Consider the following 27993-nt stretch of genomic DNA (forward strand, 5'->3'; position numbering starts at 1 on the left):
CATGTGAAGCAGAAAGGAACAATAAATGATCCCCTTGTTAGATAATATTACTGCTGTGGGTTGCGGTGATTAAAAAAAAGGATTGATAATCCTGAGAGATTTGAGAGACTCAGACATGAAAGCGTCGTTCCGTCTGTGCAGACTTAATGCTGAAATTAGTCTAACACAGGGAGACGTTGGCCTTGTTTTGTTGTGTTCTGTAATGTTTTTCAAGTACAATAATGACAATAAAACTGTCAGTGTTAAAGTCCAGATTCATATTTTTTCTAGGCGAAGCCTCTTTTTGACAAGAACCCCTCTCTGTTGTCAACCTCATTTATAAAATCAAAAACATATTGCTGAAGAGTTTGGAATTAGAAGACATGAAGTTTCTGTTGAGCTGCTTAAACCTAATATTATTGATATCAGACATGGTTTGGCATTAGATTCTCCCTATGTAATTTTTCATTGGTATTCATGCATGAAGTATAAATCTAATATATACGTACCACAGTTTATTTGCTTCTATTTTAAACAGTAAAGTAACTACCTACTGTTGCAAAATAATATGTTGTTTATTACAGTTATAATAATTTTTTAAATTGCAGTTTTTACAATTTTATTTTGACACAAAAATATAAGTTATTGCCTGCCATCACTTTCTCATGCCTGCCTGTAGAAGGACGTTAAGCCTTATGAGCTGGCAATTTTGGTATCAGTTTGGTACCAAGTAAATACAGGCTAGCGTCGCTGATACCAATACTTAAAATAAAATCATTATCATTGAATAATTTGGTGATTTGACTACAGTTTGTTCATTATTATTATGATAAAATACAGGGCAAGGATTGTAGGTAAATACAAGTGTAACTGACTACAATAAAAAAATAATAGTAGTATTCTAATACACACCCTAAATAGGAATATTTTTAAAAAATGGTTAATAATCAGCCATATTCATTTAAGGCTTGAGGTATATATTTTTACATAAGTGTATATTTTTGAGTTCCAGTAAGATTGTTTTTCAGCTGTCTGAATATATAATAATAAAACTGCTTACAGCAGAATTGCACAGATTGTATTTGAAAGAAAGTGGACGTTTTGAGTGCAAACATTACAAAGGCATGAAATCCTGCTCTTAAATTGAAATGTAAGCTCTTGATATATGACCTTTAAATTCCTTCATATGTGCTGGCATGAACTCTGTGAGGAAATTTGAGAAATCGGTGGACAAATGGGAGAGAAACATTAAACAAAGTATCAATTTCATCGCTCTAGTATTGATCGAATACCAAGCCTGTTCTCGATAGTATCAATATGTAGGTCGATACGGCCAGCCTAACGTGAGTTGTATAATGGAACATTTTTAAATTGCAACTTTTCAAAACAAAGATTTTCTGACAACCAGCCAATACCTGATTGATAATCCTGCTTTTAGTGGGAGCAAAATGTTGGCCTTTCACTTCTTCATTTCTTACTTGATGACTTGTAATCTGATAACGGTGTGAATGCTGTTCTGAGCCTTTCACTTCTCCCTGGTTTTAGTCAAATTGTCTAATCAGCCTGATATAGCTCAGTGGTAGCAAAAGCTCAGGTCGTAATGTAAGTGGGATGCAGAGTAAAAGTTTCCTGGATGGAGGTGCCACACAATTTGAATCCATTTTAATTGCTGTTTGAATGAATTTAAAAGTGCTCAGGTCAATTAAGAAGATGCATTCCTTTGCCTCGGTGTAATGTCATATCCATCGATCCAAGGAGCCTACCTGATGCAGCCATGTAGAGGACATATTTATGTTTGTGAAGCTCTGCCATTTGGAATTCATTAGCTATTGATCCTTTTTAGCGACGCTTACAGTAGGGTGGGACGGTGGCCTGGTCAGAAGCCGGGTAATCAATCTACAAACCTTTTTTTCCTTTCTTACTATAATGCATTGACATTTCAAACCCCTGCTATAATCCCTCTTTTGGTTCAGATGCAGGAATATTTTCCCCAAATGCATTTCTGATCAATTTTGGTATCAGAAATTCTTCTTTCAGATTGGTGCTTTTTTATTATTACTTTTTTTTTTTTTTTGGTTTGGTTTGGTTGTCTCTACACGGCCTTTTTTCCTCAACCCCCCCCTGCCAGCTCCTTATTATCTGAAGCTCACACTCCATCATCCCTCCCTGCGCAGTGATTGGCTGAAGGGGAGCCATCTGTGGCCAATAGGGCGTGATGAAATCTCAGTGTTTAGTCTGGTGCTAGGCAGCGGCATTAGCAGATAGATGGGTCAGGCAAAGTCATCACCCATGGATGGCAGTTTGGCTCTTAAAGCAACATCACATCAATTTAACAGTTCCCTGACAATACTTCTATTATCCTAAACAAGCCGAGTTGGTTCTCCTGACAATAAACAAAAGGTCTGTTTAAAGACAGACTGCGCTGTGTGCTGAACCCCAAAATGCAGATTGAGAATCGTGGCATTTGAATTCTGTTGTTGTTCTACACTCAGATGACTGCCATGTCTGTGTTGACATATTAAATTTATCCTTGAGCTGGTAAAACATTTTGTTTTACAGAATTTGCACCATTTCATCTTGAAAAGAACAGTCACATTAAGTTTCTACATATATTCTATAAACCGGATGTACCCACATCCTTTAAAAGATCTTACATGCATTTATCTAAAATTAAGGCCTTAAATTGTCTTAAATTCATATGAAAAAGGTCAGTTAGCCTTAAATCTACTAACCACAGGTATTACATTCTGTCTTGGCAGATATGTGTATTTTCTCGTTTCTTGCCATATTCTAAGTGGAAATTTTTTGCCAGTTGGGTGAACATCTTTCAACACTGACTGTTGCCAACCATACAAATTACATTCTGAAGGTCTAATTTAAACTACCAGAACCAAAAAGCTGGACCTACACTGAAGGTTTTGGGAACAAGATATCAGGCATACAATAGGCAACAACTTAATAAACCCTGTTAAAAGTAAGTAAATGTAAACATATATGCTTATATATACATATTTCCATCATGACGTAAGTCTTAAATTAAATTCATAATGGCCTTAAAAAGTCTTATATTTGAGTTAGTGAAACCTGCAGAAACCTTGATTAATGTCTTGAAAAGTAGTTAGGCACTAGTTAGTTCGGTTGTTAAACCTCTGTCTGGTTTAAACTCTTGGCTTTTTCTCCTGTCATGCCTTGAGAAGCGATGCCTCTTGTTTGATGGGAAGAATAAAATAGTTCAAAAAGAAGTTCTAGGTTTTCTAAATTAGTGCATGAAAGATTGAGAAAACGGGGTCCTGTGCTTTGCTCTTAATCTATCACATTATACATTTGTTCTTTTTTGGAAAAGAGTGGTAGGTTTTACTTTTCCTCTAATTTCTTTGACATTTAACTTCTATCTAAATTAAATTTTGTGGTTTAACTACAGTACCTTGTGAAAATCAAAACTTTTTTGCATTTCGTGATGTTGGACCTTAAACTTCTTTGGGATTTTATGTGATAGACCAACCCCTGTGTGAGGTGAAAGACAAATAGTTTTCAGCTGTTTATACAGTTTGGCATTTGAAAAGTGGCCATTATCAATTTAGGTCTGCATTTTGATTGGACAATTTGAACACTTGAACATAATTTGATGTAGCTTAGGCTGCAGAATCTAAAATGTTTTCTCCCAGGATTATCTTCACCCATCTTTACACCAACTCAGACTTTCTCTGCTACAAGAAAAACGGAGATGATGTCTTCATATTCTACAGTACTGAAATGAAAGAATGAAGACGGCCGTCTTTCAGTAATGGCTTTTTTTAATGCCATGTTTTTATGAAGGAGTGAACAACGAATAGCTCTCTAACAAACTGCTAAAGCTAGAAACAGAACAACTGCATTTAAAATAGTTTGCATAGATGACAGGGCCTTAAATAGAATATGATTTAGAAGCCCTTCGTTGTTTTACGAGCATCACCACCACTAACAGCATTTGAGTAAAGACTTGGTGGGTGGAGTTTAATTGGCATAGCTTGAACTCAGTCACTGATGATTGGTGATTTGCTGAGATGTATTTCTGAATATTGAACTCTAAGTATCTGATTGTACCTGTGGTAACTCAACAATTATGCTATGAAATTTACTCCTTGCACTTTTGCAAACTAATCTTGGCAGTTCTTTTAAATCTTAAACTTTACTGTTCAGCCATTTCAAATGTTTTAATTTATCTGAAACTGGTAAATCAAATTTAATAGTGTTCTAATTTTCTGTAATCTAATGTTATTATTCCAGGTCTGTGGTTTGTGTCAAAATTCAGGCATTCCTGGCTGTGATGGGGGGTTTGCTTATGCCTTAATAGGTACTTCTCAGGGTGTTACTCATTTTCCTTCCATTTCACATTATGCACCATTTTTGTTTGAGCCTATCACATAAAATCCACATGACAGACTTTAGGCTGTATGCAAACACAACATTTTCAATAATGACGTACTTCTCCTCAGCTTTTCATGTCTGTCCACTTCTAATTTGTTGTCTCATCCTCCTTGGCCTCTCCCTCCCCCACTGACAAATGATATATTGCATTTTATAGATCGCTCTGTCCAGAAGTCTGTCTGTTTTTTTTTTTTTTTCTTTCCACCTCTGTCTGGTTCTCCATGGTATATGCTCTCCCTAAGGGGAGTTCTTTACCCCCCAATTCTCATTTGAACTTTGACCCAGGCCTCCTGCTTTTCTGGATATGAAATGAGGCTCTTGGTGAGGGGATGTGCTGGAGCTGCTTTGGTTTGAGCCTGTTTAATGCCGTCTGCAGTAGATGAGGGGCTCAGGTGGCCACAGTTTGGCCATCTTGCTTTGAGGTTTGTGGACAGTTTGGGTGTCAGAACGACAGCTAAATCAATTCAGTGAAGTTCAGTTTATTATTCAACGTGGTAGAAAGGTTTTCTTCCTAAGGCAATCCAACCTTAACCAGCCTCTACCAGTAAAAGGCTTGTGTGATATTAACGTAAATCTAATATTGTGGTTACATTATTGTTCTCTAATCTTGTAACGAACCCATTCAAATTACAGGTGATGATAGAAAGTGTTCATAAAAGAATTGATTGCATCAACGAGGCTGTGTGTTGTGCCGTTTTCTGCAGGCTGATTACCAAAACATTATAGACAGTTGGAGCTGAGCAGGCATGAATATTTGAAATTATTTTACTGCATCACAGAAATTACCACCGCTCATGATTTTCTTTTTTTTAAGCAAAGTTTAGGGCTGTCACTATGCTAAATTTGAAACTCAATATTTATTCTGAAATACTTAAAACTAAAAATCTAATATTTTTCACATTTCATGAAAATCTCCCTTTTAAAAAATGCACCAAAATGTGTCTGCAAACAGTAAAAGCTTGTTCACGCTTCCATAGTGATCAGGACTTTTGCTCATTTTTATTTCTTCCATCTGTCCCAGACATCTCCAATAAAGCACATGACTGTCTGCGTTTTTTGTCTTTAGCACTCATGTTCTTGCAGCCTTTTGTTTGCATTGCTTAACCAAAAATAAGTTGTTGGTTGTTTTTTATCCCCCCTAAAAGAATATCTGATTCAGCACAGAGCAACAAAACCTTCCATAAGGTCTCTCCTTACTCCTGATGATTTATTTGAATGTTAAAGAATTAGCAGTGACTAGCAGTGACAAGCTAGATGGGGAATCCATCTAGCTAGGTGGGGAATCCATCTAGCTTGTGGATTCTCCATGTTTCTGATGTGATTCATCACATGTATTCTTGCGGCTCCAGTCGACCATGTGCTGACAAAACTTATGGAAAAGTTTTTCTAGTCCCGAGCTTTGCACTAAGCTTCTAATTTTTTTATATATATATATTTTAATGTTTTCCTTTTTTGGAGGACGTCAATGTTTAAGAGAGTATTTCAGCTATGGCTAACTGGTTTATTCTGTCTGTTTGGAGAGTTGAGCCAAGCTGATTCAAGCCCCGCCCTGCTAGACGGAAGCCCAAAAGGCCAACATTCTGTGTAGCTTTTCCTGTAAATTTTGTGAAATTTCTACTTTTATTGTGGATCAAATCAATTGGTAATGTCCACAAGTCTTTCTGAGGGAAATCATGACACCCCACACTGTTGAGACGTGTAATATTTATTGTGATTTTCTTTAACATTAATCATTGTATAGTACTAATAAAACCCTTCCTGTACCAGTACACATAGGGATGGTAACTTTTGTAGTTTTTTTCGTTTCATATCTAATGAAGCTGCCTGCTACTGGATGTTTTAGACCATTGCTATCAGCAATTTGTTAATATTTAGAGAAGGATACAAAACCATTGTAATGCTTAATAAGTCACCGTTCTCGTTGTGAGAGCAATACATTGCCATGTTACAGAAGTGTTAGCCTTCCAAAAATTCGTTTCGTTTGGAAGCTAAGAAAGTTCAGGTGAGCCACTGTTCAGGGAGCCTGTAGCTTGGAAAAATAAGTATGTGGAAAAATACAACAAAAGAAAAGAATTTATTCCAATTATATTGAAATGTCCATTATTGTTGTTGTAACATATGTGGCAACACTCTAGGGCATAACACTTCTCAAGTTATAGACTGCCTGTGTTTTATTTCTGTTCCTCAGATGGCTGTAGACGTCATGTGTAAGTTTAATGTTTGTTTTTATTCTCGTCACTCAAAAGAAGTTTTTAGAGTTGGATAAGCATCTTGATTTAGTGTTTTTTCCCTCATACTACAACAAACCAGATAAACCTGTCAAATTAAATGAGTCCAGTATATGCTAACAGGTAGTCCAATAGAAAAATGACTTCCTGGAACTTATGAAAACTAAGGAGGCTGAGCTCAAATTAGAGTGAAGACGATACACATTTGCATTCATCTGTGTTGCTAGCTATTTATTATGAAATAATAATTTAGCAAGAAAATTAGCCTTGTTCTTTGCTCTAATATACTCAGAATGGTGACTGACAGATTCCAGATCAAATTAAATCACAACACAGCTGCACACTGACGATGCTAGATATGAGGTTTATTGTGAAGCATTTGTTTAAAATGCCGGGAACATGACGAGCAGGTCTTGCCGACGACCCAGCTGAGTCTGCCAGTGTGAGGAACATTATTGAAAGAGTCAATGTGAGCGGTCCAGTTTGTAAATCCCAGCTGGTGAAAAGTTTGTTTGGATCCTAATCGACTGAGCATCTACAGACACAGTGTTTTCAACCTCAGCTCACCGAGTGTGAACTGCTAAGTGGTGTTTCTCTAGGTGAGTGAGAAACCCATAGTAACACATATACAGATTATGTTAAAACTAGTTATATAACTGTGGACCTTTTAATGAAATCCGACTGCAGATCTTGAAGCTCAAATGGCAGGAAGCAGTTTAGCTTACTGTTCTGTGTTTAAATTGTTCAAATTTTCAGCAAACTTCTAAATTTATGTACACTTTAGCCACCTTGTCAGCTCATTACCTCAAGTCACCCTTTTCTGGACTAAAATTAGAAAAAATGTGTTATATTCAGGCCAGTAAGCCTTTTTTTTGCAATACTTTATTTAAAGGTTTTTAACTTTGCAGAATAGTAACAAAACATAAACATGTCAATATTGCTTGACATGTTGCAACGCAACCCCCCCCCCCAAAAAAACATGAGACACAAAGACGACTGACAGTTTGTGAAATGTAGCAGCCTTTAACATGACTATGCAGAATTAGTACAATAAACTTGAGTTAAATTTGTCAAAGTAGCTGCAGAGAATATTAAGAATAATGAAAATATAGCGATTTAATTGCTTTTGTTTAAAACGAAGACCCGGTTTCTGCTGCTATTTATCTATAATTGTCTATAATCTTCATATATTGTCAGTTTGATTTGGCTACATAAAGTAAACTATAGAATAGACACCTTCTTAATTTAGTTTTAATGTGTGCATTAAAGTGATAATTGGTGCTTCTTTATCTTAAACATTGTTTTCTTGTGAGCTACAAAAGTCTAAAAACAAAACAAGCAAAACTGTACGATAAACTCCGGTCACTGACATTTTCTCTAGCGTCTCATTATTAAAACTCTTAAGTGTAGGAATAATATTATGGAAGATTTTAGTCATTTTAAAAGCATAAAATTGCTTTACGCAACAATACAAAAGCCATAATCTTTGCCATAATTCTTCTGTTTTAGTGTGAGAGGTTCACGTTCCTTTCCACAGTATATAATCTTGTGTTGTCAAGTCACGACAGTGTAACTCAGTAACTACTGTTACAGCTGATCCATAAAGTCAACTGCTTAGAAACAAAAAGTAAGGAGCTGTTGGTAATTCATAAGAAAATCATCCTCCAAATTCTGGTCGTTAAACTGAAGCTTTAGTTAAATCAGACTTCCTGGCTTTCTTGGAAGGGGAGATTTAAGAGGAATGTAATACATAGTTGAGAACCTAGTTTTTTCCACTTTCATCACTTATTGTATTTCAATGACTCATTTAAAACCCAATTTACTGTTTGTGTTAGCTAAAACGTCTCATACGGCTGAGCTAAAGTGGGTAATAAAGCCTGTGGCTGTGAGCTTTATTGTATTCAACTTGATATATTTAAATCAAGAGGTGGAATATAGAGCTATCGTTTATCTTGTTGTGCATCCTGTCTTGTATTTTAAAAACAAAGTGACATCTGCGGTGAAATCGTGAGCAATGAACACGCCCAGAGAGTTGACTCTGGAAGGGGTCGATCATTCCAGCTTCACACAATACTCCTTACTTCTCCGACTCAGTTTGCTGGGCAGCCTGGCAGACAGAGGTTGCCATGGCACCGCTTTGCACCGCTTTCCCCCAGAAGGTGCCAGATTTAGGGAGTGGGGCAGGCTGGGCTAACATGTTGATTTAGACAAAAGATGTCTTTCCAGTGTCAGTAGAACGCTTAGTGGGAATGTTTTGGCTCTGTGGCAACAGATCAGGTGATCTTTTCAGTCGGTGTTATTTAGCGTTGCCAGGCAGGAGTCTGACGGAAAGACACGGGAAGAAGAAGGGGAGAACTTTAAAATGTGAGGCAAGAAAATTAGTTTTATCCTCTTTGGTCATCTCTAATTCTCTTTAGCGTCAGAGAAAATGGCGGACAGATCATTGCTGAACCACACTTTTAGTGACTCTCATGCTTTTGGCTCAGATTGTGTCTGCAGATGTGTTGCTTTATTGAAACTGACAGAAAACTTCAACAGAGAGGTCTCACTTCAGACTTCCCTTTGGTGCACTGCGGCTGCAGGAATATTCAGCAGCTTGTGGCTCTCTGGCAGCGCCACAGTTAATGTTAGCTGACCGTAGCATGCTTGATTACACTGGCATCTCTCTCAAGCCCTGCTCTCCCCTCTTTGCTATCTGCGGTCTTGGCTAAGTCAAGCTAACCTCTCCCCACATTGCATTTGGCCAGCAACAAAGACCACTGTGGCGCTTCTGTGGCCTACTTTGGAATAATGACACGCAACACCACCATGCTGGTTATTATTATTATTAATTCACTCTGCCAAGGAGATCCTGAGGTTAGAAGATTTTGTCTGATATTTCTTCGGGGAAATTCCTGTAAAAGTGGGATTTGGATTGGTTTAGAGATGGGTGGAAATCCAGGATTAGTGTTTTGTTTTTTTTTCAGCCTTGGAGGAGGTACGCATCATCATATTTAACTGCTGAGAAGTGCATCGTTTCTAAGCCGAGGCACGGCAACTCGAGAGTGTTCTGTAATTTGTGTTTAAATGTTTTTTTCCCATGTAGATCGGATGCCAGAATAGTTCCCGGCAGATTTCGTCATGTGATATTTTAGTTTTTCACCATGACACTCCTCATAGAGTTTCTCAGGCACTTTTGGTTCAGGATTAAAACTGTAGATATTCAGCAACAGAGGCCTATGGTTGTGTTCTGTTGTGTGGTATCTAAAAACAATTTTTTTCCTTTCTTTTTAGGGCGGTGAACTTCCAATTTGTCTCACCAGAAAGTCTGTCACCCTGCCCAGTACACATTCATGGGTAAGTCAGCCCAGTCCTCTCCCCATCTGTTTGATGAACTTTGATTGTTTGCGTTAACTTTTAAGGAATTGTTCCAGAACTGTGTGAACGCTAAAGAGAAGAGTTGCTGCCAAAACATCATCTAGCCAGAAATGTTTTTGTGATGAAGTTATTTGGTGTCACATCAGTACGCTAGCCTTTTGCCCAGTTATGTTGATACTTTGCCCATGACCATTTGGCACAAACCCGTAGATCCGATCTTGTGGCAAATCTAACAGCACAAGCTCGCTTCTGTGGGTCTTTGTCACTGTGGTGTGAACATCGTCTTTTGACTTTTTGTTTGTTTTTGTTTCACATAACAGACCCATAACACGTGTGGAAACTGCAATGCTTGATTGTCTTAACCTTGTAGAAGATGGAGATGCACCGTGTGTTTTTATTAAGCTGCCTATTCAGAGACCTCTGATTTCAGTATCTCTTTAGATATTATAAGAAGATAAAATAACAACATACCCAATACCTTTGTACTTTGAGTGGTCATTAATTATTAATACTTGGAGCAGAGAGTGTGGGAGAGCAAACGTTATAAAACAGGATTCTTTGAACATTTACCAACAAATAACAGAGCTTGCATTTTAAAATATTAGTACTCAAATTAGCAATTAGCAGAGGTAGCATAGTAAACATTAATAAAGCATTAATCTTTGAGTAATTCTGAGATTTCCAAAACAGTTTCACATACATCTCTCTTATGTCTTCATCTCTTTCACACTCTTTGGCAATTATTTCAACAGTTTTCTTTTAAATAGCTTCTAACTTTCTTTGTAAACATCTCAAGGAAGCTGAAAATGGCTAACTCTCCTCACTTTATAACAACTTCCACACCAAACAGCATTGTCATCTTCTCAACTCCGTAACATTTATGTGTGGTGCTTTCACTGATCAGAAAAAATGTCCAGTCTGTGAATCGGGTCGGATCAGGGTAAAAAAGGGTCCCGGATCTCCAGCAGAATTCTCGGTGCATCTCCAGTTCCAGATCAAGAGTTTGCAACCTTTTCAAACCAAAGACACATTTTTGCCCTCAGTCTGGCTACATGCGACTAGTTTAGAGCTGCAACTGTTACACATGTTACAACTTATAATTCTTCAGAAATATCTACATGAAATTTGTCATTAAAAAAACTATTTTATTTCTACTTTTAGGTTTTACAATAGAGGAAAATATAAAACTTAAGCAACAAAAGGATGGATACATATAATTCTTTGTGATGTTAATGTTTGTGGAAAATTAAAGAAAGAATACAAATAGCTTCTAACCTAATAAAAAGTAAACTTGATTTCTTTAATTTAATTTAATTTATTTTGTTGTGGAAACTGAATGCAAAAATCTAAAATCTGATAATATCTGCTTCTAAAAATATCCATTAGTTCTTTATTAGTTTTGGCCAAAGCAAAAGATCCCCTTTCAGTTCCAGATCTGCAGGTTGCAGACACTTGATCTAGAACATTCCCTGGGCTTAGGCATGAAATTTGATGATGCTAAAATTAAAATTAAAACAAATCATCAGTTTTTGTTGTATTTAGGGAGGAGGGATCCTTGTTGAAAATGTGTACATCCGGGTTGAGGTAGTAGGTTGTATGGTTTAGAATGATACCCTGGGAGTTAACTGTACAACCTTCTAGCTTTCCTTGGAGTACATGTATGACATCAACATGCTTAAACATTTAATAGTGGCTCTTAAAAGTTTAATAAAACTGGAATGTTTTCCCATCTGTGCATCTCATGTTGAAGGATCAGCTTTAAATATGATCTACCGCATGATGCTCAAAACTTTTAATCGATATTTCATTTACATGTTTATATGCTGTCATATTACACACTACGCATCAGTTGCACTGGCCTGTAAATATGCATAATGAAAACATTACTTAAGAACAAATTAGGTCCAGTTTTATGTAGAGGTGCACCGATCCGATATTAATATCTCTTATCGGTCCTGATATTGAATTTAAATTGAGTATTGGTGACAATGTGTCCAATGAAGAAGAGTGGATCTATTCAGTCTAATTCTATGCTTTGTGCTCTAAGCAACATCATGATTTATTAGTTACTTTACATTATATTTAGAGTTCTTAAGTGCACTTTCTGAACCATTTAAAAGAAGGTTTGATGCAGTTTATTCTTGACAAAGGTAGTCAACCTTTTGTTTTAGTCAGTTTCGGTTTCTTTGTTATTTATTTTACAATGGCTGTTATACTGCTAATTTCACTGACTGAATAAATTAAAATTGTGTTGAATTTACATGCTTGACCTAGCTTGTGAAGCTATTGGCGTAATAAATGTGATGTTCTCAAATAAATTTGTAAATCAGTTCATTTAAGTCTCTGTTTTAAACAAAAGAAACGTCTCAGATTTTTGTATTGAAAGTAAAAAAAAAAAAAAAGTGGATCGGTGCATCCCTGGGTTTAAGCTTTAAAGTGAGATTATTTTTTTATTATTTGAACAAAAATTATACCAATTTTAAAATCTATTAAAAAAACAATATGCACTATATACACTACACATACAATATTGTTTTAGCCAGTATTTGAGCCAGTATTTGGTGTTTATATGAGGCTATGGCCTCCTGAACAGTTGATAATTTTTCCTCAATGATCAAACTGGAAACTACCTCATCTGTTTACGTTTCCTCTGCGCCTGGTGATGCATTGTCCACAGTTCTGTATGATGACCATTTGCGATGTGAGATCTGGTTTCAGGCTGAAGCTTGCATCTCTGTTTACTGTGGACGTGAACGCGGTACGGCTGCCTGAGACCTCATCTCGACCACAGCTTGTAAAATGACTCCGAAGCGGCACGCCGGAGAAAAATGGCCTGGCGGACCAGCTTGAAATTGTTTCTCTTCAGGGTGACTTGATCTGAAATGCAGCCTGTGCAGAGAGTGCTGGTTGTAATTTCTGCTGTAGTTCTTTATCATTGTGACAGAGTATTTTCACTTTGATGGATGGCGGTGTTTTTGCTATGTCTGGGGCCGCCGCTGACTGGACCGTCTCGCTTAAAACTTTGTCATTCAAACAATTAGGTCAGGTTTCAAGTGGATGACTTTGCATCATTTTTTTGTGGTTGTTTGATGATCACTTGGAACTGATTTGGCTTTATGTTAGTTGAAATTCAGCCCTTGATTTTATCAACAATATTCTCCTAATGGCTAGTGTTGAAACGTACTCTAAGTGAAAGGATACATCAAACACAAAGACCCCTCAACATAGCCCTCTGTTTCCTATTAGTTCAGATACTGAGCACAATGAAGCAGAGATCTTTGGGTCATCAGTAATGACAGCTAGCAATACCAACAGTTTCAACCTGAATCAGCCTCAGATTGCCATCCCAGGCTTTGTCATTAAACCAGTTTCCATGTGGGAACACGATCCTGGTGAATTCCCAGAAACCCTAGAAGCCCTTTTTATCCTGGATTTTTTTCAACATCCCTGTCAGGAAGCTCTGACTCCTCAGCCACCTAAACATCATCCGGCTTCTCGCTTACAAAAAAAACGGTCAGAAGCGACTTCAAAAACCGGCTACTACTACGCGCAAAGTGCGGAAGGTAATATTTCCTTCAAAAGCAAATGTTGTGGCGTTATTTCATCACAGATTATTTCAAAGATGGAAACATCTCTCATCTTTAGCAGAGCAGAAAGAGACTCAAGCCGGGCCTTGCCTGTGTTTATTTTAAGACCTGCAATTACTTTTCATCTTTCTTCACCTCTGGACCTCAATGGCTCCTCCAGATGTGTGGAGGGAGGCTTTGCTGCTGCGAATCCTGCTGCCTCAGCACTCCCCTGTCCAGCTGCTCCGACAGTTCGGCTTTAAGCCGTTGGGTCCAGCTGCGCCCACATTTATGGTTTGGTTAAACAGATAAATTATAGGGATTGATGGGAACTGCTTACGTTTGGTGCATTGAATAGCTGCAGTGTTTCTATTTTCTTCCAGCCTACAGTGCCATAACAGTTGGATGACAGAGAAAAAAGATCATTTTAATCATCTTCAACTTGGCTCCAAACTAGCTTGTCATTAACTGTGTTTCTAAATAGTCTTGAAAAGCCTGAAAATGTTAAATTTGAAGTCTGCATAAGTATTAAGAAGGAAAGTATGGAAATATGTTTGACTTTTCCCTTATTCATTTATAAAAATAAAAAAGGAAAAATGTGTGAAAATTGATTTATTCAAATGAAGCTTTATGCTTTCATGTGCAACAGCACAAATCAACAAGTTATTGATGTTTTTGAGTTATTCACAAAATCCTTAGAAAAATCTACACTACTTAAAAAATGAACAAAGGGCAAAATCACCCTAATAAATCAGGACTGTAGTCTGGTTCTGTGTTGTCTGGACTTTAAACAATGGATTGCTATTTATTTATGATCCAGAAATGAAAGGATCAGATCACAAACTGCTCTAAAGAAACTGCATTTAAGGGTTTTTTAAAAAACAAAAATCACTAATATGCTTTAATGTCAGGTTTTTAAAACAGATTTTTATTTGTAGGTTTCACGTTTAATTTACCTTTTTGTCTTTACATCCTTATTTTACCATTCAGTTTTTACCTTTTTTTGTTCAATTCTATTTTTTAGGGTGAATTGTGCAATCATTGCTCTGTGTTGTAGTTCTGTCAAAGGAATTAGGGTGTTGTTACACTGTGGCCAAACTATAAGGCTCTTGATGCAGCACTGCTAACAGCGCATTTGGAAGAAATTTTAAGCACAGCGTTCAGCATTTTCCACACACCCGCAAAAGAAATCTCTACATGAAACCGTCTTACTGTTTTTTTGATTGGTTGTTTATATTTTTGTTACCTAATCCACTACTGATTCCATTAGAAGGGAACGTTGGTCCCTCTTAAAGAAATTGGCTGAATTTGCCAATTCCAGTTATATCGCTTACTGTACGGACCACTGGGTTAAATCTGTTAATGGTCTATTAAGCTGTAAGCTGTTATTGTCGGGTATCGTGCACTCGTTTTGAACAGCTATGCCCAAACTTGATTCATACCCCTCTCAGATATAGACTAAAAGTGATTTTGATTCATAGCTGACAGACAAGTACAACCAGGTCATGTCTTCATGTCTGCGTTTATCAATAGTCACTCCATTTTTGCCATCTTAGCAACTTTGTCGCTATATTTAGTGAATTTTCAGACAACAAGATCAGTATCAACAGTTTAGGTTTTTCTTATTGGTGCTAACCAATAATATTGTCTGATAACCAAAAGGTAATCAGACAATATATAAGACAATATTTTTTAGATTTCCTGTTATAATTTAAAAACAGCATGTTGAAAATAATTTATAAGCTCCTCAGTAATCAGTAGAGAAACCTGCACTGGCATTCCAGTAATCACAACTTTTATATAGTTCAAGTTTTCTCTTCGTTATTATTACTTCTTGCCACAAAGAATGCATTGATGAGATCAAAACTTTAAATTTAAATCCACCAATCGTATGAACACATTTTGGTTTAACTCATAAATTAAAATGATACTAGGCTGAAAAAGTCATTAATATTACCTATTGAGACTCTGTTTAGTGTATGACAACTTGTAAGTCTTCAGATCCAGATGCTAGTAAGTTTAGCATTGTGCTAATTGATGAGTTGAAGAACAAGTATGTAATAAAACTTAAAGAAGGAAATGTTTTACACCCAGCATGTTCTCACATTGGCTTGGAATTTAACTTTTGTAGGAACACTGTAAGCTGGACTTCGTATTCTGGACACAATAAACGAAGCATTCACTTCTGTAATTTATTAAATCAAAACTCGTTCCTGCAACTGTACGTCATATTAACAGATGCAAAAAGGAAAGCCTTACTGTTTTCTATTTTAAAAAAGCCCCAAAACATCATTGTTCTCTGAGTCTTTCCAGCTAAACTGAGAGAGACTCAGAAACAGTAGTTAGGAAAACAGAAAACTGATCTCCTGACAAACCAACTTCTGCATTTTAACAGATAAAATACTCTTTTATACGTGTTCTGACTTGAGGTTTCAGGAACATCCACATATTCTTTAGGGAGTACCTGAGAGAGATTAAAAAAAAAAGTTCAAAGTCATCCAGTTACCACCTTCGGTTTAGAGAGCGGTGATTGGCCTCTCACGCTGGTCGTCATAGACGGGAGAAAACCTTAGTAACAAATCGGCCCAGATCAGAACGCTGACATTTCTGGCCGGAACGGCTCTACAGCTCCACCGACTCACAAAATCTCTCTCTCCTTGTAAAATCGAGCCGCTTGCCTGCTCTGTTTCTTCCCGAGGAAGCGTAGCCCCTCGGTGTGGTCTGGTTAATGGCAAATGAATAATCATAACACAGCGATGGCAGACGGGGGTGTCATCGATCTGTCTGGAGACAGCCCCTCTCCGCCTGCTGCATCAGCCACTCTCCCCCTATTGATACGCTCTTGCCCCTTGACCCCTGGGACAGATCAATAGCATCGATTGGAGAAGGGCAGGGACAAGGGCAGGATCTGCTGACTGGCCCGACAGCTAGTGTGACGAGACATGATCGTCATTAATGTCCCGCTGGCTGGCTGGCTGGCTGGTGAGGCGAGACGCTGTGCATCACATATTTTCTCCCCGCCGCCTCCCTCACCGCTAATGTTCTCAGTGACCAGACTGCACACAGAGTGTTGGGGAGCATGGATTGTAGAAAAGCAAATGTGTGAGCTGAGTGATGTCTCTGGTCTCCTGTACACTTTAAATCAAGAATCTGTTTGTGTACGGGTTTATGGTTGTGGACTCGTTTCCTCTCTGGCGAATTGCGTGTTCAGTCTGCAGCTGAAACAAGTCGGGGGGTTGGGAGTTCAAGCGGGGTGGTTGGTGTTTGTCTGAGCGGCGGTGGATAAGGAGGGGCAAGATGAGACGACGATCCCAGACTCCGCAGTGACACGGCTGTAATGGAGCTGATTGATCACCTGTATTGCCGCCTGCCGGCCCCGCTGGCTTTAGCATACCACCAACTCCCTCCCCTCGGTCTCTGCGTCACCGCGCCAACCATCCCCCCTATAGACTTCAACCTGGCCACGGTTTTGACATTGGCTCCAGGATTTTACTTCTTTACATCCCGGGTGCACAACTTGATGTGCCTTGTCGTTTTTCTGCAAGATGGAAGCACAACGAATCTTTTGCCATGTTTAAAAATATATAGATATTTTCCAGTTTGAACAGCAGATTTCCATTTGAATTAATAATCAATCAATGATAACATTTGCAGATCTCTCCCTCCTGCCCTTTATGTGGATCAGGGTCATAACCCTAATCTATCTAAGGGTCCTGAAGGTGATTAAGCTCTGAGAATAGGACAAGCTGCCAAGGGCAAATCTGGTGTGAGAGAAGGGCAGTTAGGAAAATAGCCTTTTTAACATCTTTCCAACTGCTTGCATTTATATCATTACTATATATACCAATTTATAGTTGTTATTTTTTTGACAGCTGACCTTTCAATTCAGATTTTTTTTCTAAGGATTATCACACATAGCAGAAAAAAATTGCTGTAGTTTTCATGATGGAGGTAGGAAAATAAAGGAATATAATTATCATCACATTTATGCATCAAAATCTATTTGTACCCAAGCTTTATCTGCTCTTTATTAATCTAAAACAATAGTGCTATGCTATTAATACACATTTTTATGTAACTATTTATTTTATCACTGTATCTTCTAAGAAAAGACCAGTTTTAAGTATTGAAGCATTGGGAAGCTCCATTATTTTAAGTTTGGATGCCAGGCGTCTTCCAGGTTGCGCCATTTAAACAACGCCTCGACATCAGCACACAAAAACAGAAAAGAAATTTTTTGTTCTGTTTTGATCAATTCTGAAGTACAAAGAGAGAAGACTTCATTATACAGTTTGGTTTTATTTTCCAGTCCATACCGTCAACACTTAATGCGTAATTATGTAAAAATAAAGAAGAGAAATCCAGGCGAGTTCAAAAAATTTCTAGTTTTGCTGTGTTTCAAATTTAATAACTGCATAATAATTATTGTTAAAACATTTTTAGAATTTTGCTTGATATCTATTCAGATAAATATATCTGTACAGATAAAGATATTTGGCGTACAAGCTTTTGCATGTACGCCAAAGCATTCAAGTTGATTTAATTTTGGTATGCTTTTTCAAGTGTTTTGGGGGATTTTGGTGCCGTAAGTTAACAGGTTAAATTTTGAAATTCATTAAATAAATATCTAATGAATAGAATATATAAATTTTGCCTACCGACTACACATCAGAACTGGTCAAGAAAAAGTCGAGATTCCAGATTCTAGAATAAAAATTATTCAAAATTGAAGCAGCTATTTGATAATTATGCAAAATATGTATCTGAAGATAAAGCAGACTCTTTATAACAAAGGTGACACCAAAAGAGACTTTAGCATAAATCTTTAGAAAAAAGTTTGAGCTGTTTAATCTTAAGTTTTATCTCTGTAGCTCAAATGTGTATTGCATTTATGACTAGGGCTGCAACTAATAAGTATTTTAGTAATCATTTATGTTATTTATTATTCCAAAAAATAAAAATTGGCACATTCTGTGAATTTTCCATTTAACTATTTTATATTGTGTGAAAAAATACAATATTTTAAAAGATGCAAATAAACAAAAATTAAATTTATTTCTTAAATAAGAAAATCAACATTTTATTTCCAAAAATGCAACAACATAGCATTCATTTTGTTAACATTAATCATTTGTAGCAAAGGATGCACGTGCAGGTAAAAAAAAAAAGTGTAATAGCGTATGATTTTTTTTTCCTTTCTTTTACAGATTTTGAACCAGGTGAAGCTAAAACTGCCACTTGAGGTGACTTTACTGTGTTCTTTCAGCAAATTACCTTTTTTTTTTTTTTTTTACCTAATCACTGAACGGCTTGGCACGAAAATATCAACGCTCCAGACCACTCAGGTCTTCTGGTTCTGCTCTGCAGCCCCAGAACCAGAACCAAACCTGGAGAAGCAGCATGCAGCTTCTATGCACCTCACATGTGGAATAAACTTCTAGAAAATAGCAGAACAGCAAAAACACAGAGTTCCTTTCAATCAAGACTCAAAACCCACCTGTTTAAAGTTGCTTTCGTAAGCAGAATATTGCTCAACATATTTGATGTGCAGCTGCTTGATGATTTTGATGTTGGCATTTGATAAGTTGTAATGTTTCTTGCTTGTTTCGTAGTTGGTGACTGTAGCATGTTTTTATGTTGTAAAGCACTTTGAATTGCCTTGTTGCTGAAATATGCTATACAAATAAAACTGATGTGACTTGGAGTCTGTATACTAAAATTAGCGATTAATCAATTACTAAAACAATTGACAATTATCTCCATAATTGATTCACTGTGATTAATTCGATTAATCGTTTCATGTTTATTGAAATAGCAGCAATATGGAGGGGTTTCCCGGCAGATGTGCAAATCTGACTTTGCAAGTCCTCTAAAGTGCAAAGAGAAAACTCTCGACTGTTGGACAGAAGACTGACCAAAGTGCCGTTTTCCAGCCGCAGTCACAATATTGTGACAATGCCTCTTGTGGTGACCGTGTCACTGTCTGTGTGTGTTGTCTGCGTCGGTCTCAAGTGACCGGTAATGCTGGTTGTACGGTGGTTGTTTGTCGTTGCCGTCCAGGTGTGTTTTGTTTGTGACGGTACCGTCCGTTCCAGTGCATCTTCTTCCATTCACAGACAGTTCACTGCAGTGTGTGTGAGTGTTTGTGTGTGCCCCTGGAAGGAGAAAAAATTGATCAGCACAGGGAGGAACGTGTTCACCAGCAAAGGCTGGATGGAGGGAGTGTGTGTGCGTGTGTGTGTGAGACAGAGAGAGAAAGAGAGGAGAGATAGAGCGCGGGCTGTCGCTGCAGACTCCTGCTGCAGTATCTCACTTTGGGCAAGCAGCTGCAGACAAGCGAGACAAGCAGACAGGTACAGACCTGGCGGGATGGGAGGGGATGGGCATGGGCTGAGGGTGTGGGGAGGTGTGTGTGTGTGTGCTGGGGTGGGGGGCAGCAGAGGCAGGGCTCAGGATGCAGGGGGTCAGGCTGGATGGAGCGATGTTTCTGGCTGTTTGTTGTTGTTTGTCGGGATCGTGTTGCAGGATAGAAGGAAGGAGTGAAGAACACCAGCTCAGGGTGTCACGACATGGCTGATGTCCCCCCTGCTCCCCCTTGTCTGGCATGGTGGTGGGGGGGTGGGGGTGGGGGAGTTGTGGTGGGAGAGGGAGGGCTAGGATGCTGAGATGGAGCTGACAGTGCAAACGGATGAGGAGGACGAAAGGTGGGGGTGAGTCGAGGGGACGGGGTGTCCCACGCCTTTGACCTGCGTCTGGCTGCAGCTTCCCACGAATCCTCCACAACCCCCCTCTGCATCTCTTTCTTTCACACCTTCTTCCCCCGCTGCCATTTTCCAGCCTCCATCCCTCCTCATCCTCAGCACCAAGGCGGACAACAAAAGGACTCGGCGGCAGACGGAGGAAGGAGCGTGGCGAGTCAGGTGAAGCGGAAGCCTACACTCTGGCTGACGCTCCCCAGAGAGGAGTCAAAGACATCTATCTGGCTGAAGGGGAGGGGTTAGGAGGTGGCTGGTGAGATGGGGGTGGGGGGGTGGGAGAGTGAGTGGGGGCAGACAGTGGTGTGTGTGTGTGGGAGAGGGTTTGGGGGGGTACAGTAGCCAAAAAAAGGACTTGGAAGTATTTCAGTCTAAATTAGTTTGTCATTTTCTGCTGTTACTGCCTGGATTCTTCCCTCCAGCTGTGCTGAGTCGTTTTCAGTGAGCCTGAAGCTTGGCGCCTTTGACTCTGACAAGTCGCCGCCATAGTTCGGCTTGAAAGTGATGGAAAGTAAATTGGGAAGGAGGGTGAGGGGGGGAGGGGGCAGGTTCAGGAGACAGCTTGTGAACCTGCGCCGGGGACGAGTCTGCTCATCTTTTTTGTTTTTATATAACGGTTCATTAAAAATCTTCTTTGTACGTGGAATTTCACTCGCACTCTCCGTGAAGCAAAACTGCTGTGGAGCTGCCGAACATCGACGTGAACTCGATGGCGTTTGCACCTTTTGTCGGCGAGCCAGAGGCTGCCGGGGGGGCTCCCTGCACCCATCAGTCAGAGGGGAAGGAAAGGGAGGGACAGTCCAGCAGAGTGGTTCTGCTCCAACCAACCTGGAAGGGAGAAATGTGGACTGGCGATCAGCTGGTGCTCTTTAGGACAAAGGCTTTTCTTTTTCCAGCACAAAGGCTAGTTAGCACAGAGCAGGCGGTGCAGGCTGTTGTCTGTTTGAGCCAGGAGCAGCGGAGATCATTTAGGTCCGACAATGTATCGCTTTCTCCTGCCGCTGCTGTCGTCTGGTTTTACCGAGTTGATCTTACATCTAAACATGTTTTCACCTTCACATATTGTCGCGCTCAAGCTTTTTCGAGCTAAATGAGAAACATTCAGACTGAAGATGCGGGAGCATTTTCCTCCGCTTCCAGGACTGAGTTGTCTGGTTTTATGACGGCAGACAGATACCTCCTGGCTCTGGGTGCCTCTGGGCTAAAACCGCGGCGCTTTAAAGTGTCAGTGCTTTTGGAAGACTGTGTGTGTGTGTGGGTGTGCGTTTGTGAGTGACGAGGAGAATAAGGTGTCATTCACTGCCCTGCAGCTGACTGCAGCTCCTCTGTAGACTCTGTCGTACTTCACCTGCTCCCTGAGACCCTAACTTGTGAGCTCTCTTGATAAAAAATCACGGGTTTGGCTCTCGGGACGCGGGCGGAGGGCACAATCGACTTTCTAACAAACGTTCCAAAAGTGGAAGTCAGAATCAAGCGGCAGCATTTGCACGAGGGCAATGCAACTTTCAGGAAGTGGGAAGCACATCACGGCATTTCTGCTGCATGGACGTAAAGGAATTTGCATGTTTTGCTTTTCATTTTAAAATAATTTTTGTTTAAAAGACAACAAACATATTGAATATAATTTACGATTGCGGCAAGAATGCTGCTTCCAGATTCTGTCAAATGACATCTGAATCTTTGTGTCAGCATCCACAATCGAACGCCACTCTTGTGCGATACCATCCGAGTAGAAATGGCAGGTCACCGAATCGCATTCTGATCAACCAGTAATGAGACTAATTCTTCATCTGCTGCTTTCAACACTTCCGTCTGATTCACAATTTGTGTTTTCTCACCTCTGCAATTGCTTGATATTATCAACATAGAGATTTTAATTACATTTTTAACAGATCTAATTCATCACTGAAATCAGTGTTTGTGCACACACCACCTCTAAGCTAACTAACAGTAGCCTATGTGAAAAAGGTAAAAATGTTTATTTTTAAACTTCACCTGCAGCAACCAGTTCACTCAGAAATATAAGCACTAGATTTTCTCTGGAGAGAGAAAAGCAACTAGTTTAAGGAAGGAATTTCATTTCAGGAACAAGTAGATTTGTTCATATACGAATAAGCGAGTTAGAAATTCCTTTCTGTGTTTAATCTAATCACCAGAGTTTATGATTTTAAAGGGTTGATTGAATTCCACAGGCGTTCCTGTGTTGTCTGTCCCGTCACGGTGGCGAGATGTCCCAACTAAATTAGTTCATGACCTAAATCTTCATTAACGAGGCGGGTGAGAACAGCTCAGACAGACCTGAGAGGAGATGAGGCAGAATGAAAGTATTCCATGACTCTCTTTCTCACACCGACTGTAGAGGTGTAATTAGGATCTAAAGAGTAGTTGCTCTTCTGTGTGCCATGGAAAGGTTTGAATTCATTCAGTGTAACAGCTTGACCTGGTTTTTAAACTTGGACGTTTTTCCCAAGACAGCACGCTTTTCTGAAAACCTCATTTCTCCTAAATGACTAATATCCAAAACACTTGATTTCCTCTAATACCCTTCTCTCCGTCTCTCTTCCACTTCTCTCTCCTTCCCTAATTATGTTCTCTTTTTTTTTTCTCGCCACCTCCGTTTGGTGTCACACTAAAAAATGTCGATGCCAAACTAATCAGTGTGTGTGTGTCTGTGCCACGGCGCTCCCAGCAACAGCTGAAAGAGCGCCGTGCCCCGTGAATACCAAGCAGCCGGGCGCAGCGCGGCGAGGCGGTGGCGGCGAAGCACTGGAATGAAACCGGTGGCCACAAAACAGCCAGACAGTTTTATTAGGGTCTGTCTGACACACAGCAAAGTCTGGCAGCAAACTGATCCTCACACACACACACCCCTGCACACAACAGTAAAAAAAAATAGAAGTACCAAGCTGAGAATAATCCACCAAGGACCCAATAAATATCACCCCGTAAAAATCAGCTTCTGGCTGGTTTGTAGCTCCTCTTTGGGGGAAAAGCAATTGTGTTCAAAGTCAAAGTTCTGTGAGCTGCTGCTGATCTGCATTTCTAAAAGAAACTCTTTCATTTAAAATCTCTTCGACATTGACTCTGACGCAACAGATATTTTTATATCAACATGTTTTAAAGCGTAATTTGTTCAGTAAATTGCTTTAGGTGTCTTAACGTTGATAGAGCTGACAGAGTCATGACTTCTGTCATTGGAATATCTGATTCTGGAGACTTATGACGCATGTTCCTGATGAAATCAGAATTCATTGTTTTTCTCTTCTGGTGAATCATTAGAGTGATTTATCTCAGTAAATATATCAGAACTAAGAACTCACAAAAAACAAGAGCAGATTCTTTGATGCTTTTTATGATTTTAATTACAAACAATCCCCAAAAAGGTTGAGGGACAGATGCATTGATGCATAATCGAGACAATCTTGTAATTCTTGGACTTAATCTTATAATATCGTCTGGAGCTGGTTGGAGCCAGGCGACGTCTGATTGGTGCATCTCCACACAGCGGGGGCGGGGTGGGGATTTTGGCTTGTTTCTCTTTGATTTTGTTGCATCCTCTCCAAACAGCTAATCCACTTGACAAAATGACAATCCGGTATCAGTGGCAGCGTAAATTGAGTGTGTTTAATTTCATGTTAGAGGTGGCTTTAAAACGCATTTAGTGAAACCGAACACTTCGCGCCTCAGCTCAACTCAAAGCGAGGCGTCACACTTTCACCATCACTTCCCAATAATAAACAGTCGGAGTGCTCCTTATGCCTCTCGTTCCAAATGACTCCAGAGAGTGTGTGTGTGTGTGTGTGTGTGTGTGATTGTGAGAAAGGGAGAGAGATTACGCTCTATTGTTCAAAGGTGGTCATGTAACACAGTTTTGATAAAGGCAGGAAGGATGGATTTCATATTTATCTGCCAGATTTGGGTTTAGGTTCAGATCTGATGGATCTTGTTTTCTGCTTTCATTGGATCTTGAATCTCATCAGGGTGGAGGTGGTGCTGGTGGTGGAGGGGCGCAGGTGTTGGGGACGTGTGGGGTATAGGTAAACGGCTGACGGGGCGCAGAACGGAGGGGGCGGCGTCTGTGTTTCCAGACACTGCGGCAGGAGGCCAGACAGTCACCTGAACACACACGCAGAAAGTGCGCTGACGACGGCGTGTGCAGTCGCCCCACACTCGCTCGTGCTCACACACATCTTACACACAAGCAATTTAATTTTTAATTCAATCAGGGGGGTATAAATCACAGTGCCACTTGTAATGTAATTATCCCCGTGCATCAAAAGCACAAAAGTTTCTTTATTATTCTCAGGGCGACGGGGACGAGAGATAAACTCCATTAACTTTCACAGATTACAGAGAGTGCTGTGGGAGGTTTGGGGGAGGAGGAGCGGGGGGGATGTCTGTTTAAAGGCGCTGAGGCTGGCGGATTGTCACAGTGGGCCTGTGGGTACGGAGCAGGAACCTGGAAAGAGGGGCCGATGATTGAAAACTAAACAGCAAAGCTCAGAGGAAGCCGGCTGTCAGCCTGGCAGGCCAGAGGTCTGAGCACAGCCAACAGGAGGAGACTGACACGGTGCCGTGTGTGTGTGTGTGTGTGTGTGTGTGTGTGTCTTTTGCAAAAATATGTTGTTTTTAAGGGGGAGACTCCTCTGTCTCCTCTTCCTCCTGAGGTCCCATGTTATCTTGCCCTCTCTCTCTCTCCAATCTGGGATTCACTCTGTAGGCGTTACCAGGGAAACCTTGTATCTGGCTAACAGCTTGATGGAGTTATTGAACTGTAACTGGCTGGGATAATTACGCTCTGTCTTGCAGGTTGGCCGTCCAGTGGCTGGGACTTAAAAGTGACCTATAGTTGGCCTCACATTGTTACTGCATGCCCGAGGCTTTTTAACCCCTCAGCCGCCACACAGTTGGACTTCGCCACACATCTCTAATCAAGGTTTACAGTCTTCCTTTAGGATGTCTCAAAGCTGCATTTTTACTGCTGGCCGGCTTCCAGTTTAACAGTCTAAATGATTTTCATTGACTGTAAAACAGAATATGGATAAACATATTGTCCAACATCATCAACAGTTTGCAGAAATGATGAAAGTCTGTGGCAACAAATACATTCCAATTGAGAAACATTACTGTAACAAACTTCCACCATGGCACAAGCCATAATACTGTAAATGTCTATAAAAAACAAGCCTTGATAATATGTTTCCCCAGTAGAGCAACTAAAAGTAGGACTGAGCTCAACTCTGGTATCTTTACATCTATGGTTTCCTTCTTACAAAATACAGTTTCTGGTTTCACATCTGGACACAGTGTTGGACTGTGTTTAAGTCAAAATTATTTACTGAGGTTCTCCTGAGTTTGTAGAGTTATTCATCGCAATGCCAGAAAGTTTTCTCCAAAGGTCACACACCAAATTTATTCCAGTGAGAACTGGAAGAACTCCTAAATCTTTTCACAGAGTTATACACGCTTGTTGTTGATGTAACCAAATATCATGTTATTAGCGGTTTGGCTTCATACTGAGGCTTCATACTGTACCTGTTTTTAACATTTATTTTTGTCTTTATTTTCCCAAAATATTTCTGCACCAGTAGGTGGCGATAACATCTGCATTACGAATTTTTTAAAACTCAGTCTAAGTTCACTAAGCAAGATTCTCACAATAAAATTGTAGCTTGTTTTTAACCTTGTTGTGAAAAACCGACCTCCAAGGTAGGCTTTTAAATCCACATTACAAGGTGTTTATACTCAGATACACTCTATATTAGGCTTTAGTTGCCACTAAATAACAACTTGTGCTGTGTACAATTACTTGTGCTAAGGATAAAATGTCAGTTTTGCTGGCTATTGTTGGTGTTGGCAGGACCTACATTTTTAGCAGGTGCAGGATTGTATCACCTTCATCCTCAGTTGTCAGGAATGCGCCAGAATCCTACAGAACTGATTTGTCCCTTTATTCCAGCATAAGGGAAATCGTCTCCAAATGTGTGTGTAATAAAAAAGATAAAAAGAATATATATATTTGCAATATTCCAAACCACTGTCTTTCAAAATCACTGCTTCCCAGTGCAAGTAGAAGCTTAAATGAATATGAAATAATTCACTACATTGTTGCTAAATTTCTGTCCCTGCTTTTTTCTGTCCAGGCCTTCAGGTAATAGTCCGTCTCTCTCGGTGCTCAGAGGTAAGCCGGATCACAGCAACACACCACCAGTTTCTAGCTGCGCTTCCATTACAAACATGCGCAAAACTTTGTCAATATTCTGCTAATATATATTCAAAAAAAGATCAACATCCATTTGTCAATTATGTGACTCGTGATATGAGAAAAGTGTTTCCATTGCAGTTTTGCCAAGTAAACCAATTCTGACACGGCCAATCAAGAAAACACGTTCTCCTCCTGGCAAAACTTTTTATCGAAAAAAACTAGTTTTTTCAAAATTGCCCTGTTTCCATTAGGCAAATTTCTTTTCCAGACGTCAAGTTGTGCATTTACATGGTTTATGGAAACGCAGCTACTAACTTCCTGCTCTTCAGTGTTGTTCCTGTCCTCTGTGTTGTCGGCCGACAGAAGCAGAGGACAGTGTCAGCTTTGCGCGACTGTCCTGTTTTGCTTGTGTAGTTGCATCAGCCTTGCGAGTCAGTAAAGAGAGTCGTACTGCGCTAACACACGCTCTGCGTGAGATAATTAGCCTGGAGTCGTTTGAAAGCAACTCGGCTCTGCCCAGGTGTCCAACGCTCACAGAGGGAGACCAGACGACCTTTCCCTACGCCCCGTCCCACTGCAGTCACTTAAAACAGTGATGGATGTCCCTTCATGCGCCCGTCCCACCACCCTCCACTCTGCTTCAGCAACACTCTCACCTTATTTGTCCCTTCTCTTTCTCCCTTCTCCGCCATTCGTTGCCTTTTATGCCCCCCACCCCCATCTCCTCCTCATCTTCGCTGTTCCTGCATAGTGATGAGAGGGAAGAGGTAGAAGAAAACCGTGGTGAGAAGGCGGGGTTTAAACCGAGCGCTGGACCCCTTTTTCTACCTGTCAGAGACGGGAGCGTCAGATTCTCTTCCCCCCCTCCCTCCTTCCTCCGGCTCCTCATTAGTATGCAGTGGGTGTCGCTCAGGTGACATGGCTGCTGGATCCGGTCCCGACTGCAGGAACAGCAGCAGCAGCGTGGAGGAAACAAGGACAACAGGTAAGGACAATGAGAGCAGGAGGGGGAAACAAAGAGGAGGAGAGACAGAGACGGACTTCTTCTCTGGAACGCTGTAAACAAGCTGAGCTGTTGGGAATCGTTTCTGAAACTGAAGCGTTCAGCCTGGATGGAAAATCTACTCAAATCAAACTGACGATTTCAGCTTTTTCACCAGTGACTCTATTAGTAGTGTCGGTGTTAGGGAAAAGAAAGTCAACCGCAGTGTCCTGTTCTTCATGTTGTACACAGTGATTTTTAATAAACATCTCAGAATGAACACGCTGTGTGTGTGTTTGGTCTTTTCCACGCGTCGTGTTTAACTCCATACAAGCAAACAAAAGACGGAATTCTGCACTTCTCTCGCCAAACGTTTTCATTGTTTTCACATGGAAGATTTTCATTCCCCTGATATCTGGGATATGAGTTTTGTTGCCAAAGGCAACAGTGACAGGGGCGTATTAGACAAATATTCATACTCTGTGTGCGGGTGTGTGTGTGTGTGTTTGAGGAA

At 40.0% G+C, this 27993-nt stretch overlaps 1 long non-coding RNA gene across 2 annotated transcripts in view; it reads left to right on the top strand.

Moving 5' to 3' along the window:
• The window catches only part of LOC114153321 (uncharacterized), a 53492-nt gene extending 25728 nt beyond the window's left edge, over nt 1–27764 (top strand). For both annotated transcript variants that reach the window (XR_003597306.1, XR_003597307.1), the window contains exons 2-3: nt 9888–9950; nt 26436–27764. This is a non-coding gene — a long non-coding RNA (uncharacterized LOC114153321). The remainder of the gene's footprint in view (nt 1–9887; nt 9951–26435) is intronic.
• The last annotated feature ends 229 nt before the right edge of the window (nt 27765–27993 follow it).

Source organism: Xiphophorus couchianus, chromosome 11, assembly GCF_001444195.1.
Source record: "Xiphophorus couchianus chromosome 11, X_couchianus-1.0, whole genome shotgun sequence".
Classification (NCBI taxonomy): domain Eukaryota; kingdom Metazoa; phylum Chordata; class Actinopteri; order Cyprinodontiformes; family Poeciliidae; genus Xiphophorus; species Xiphophorus couchianus.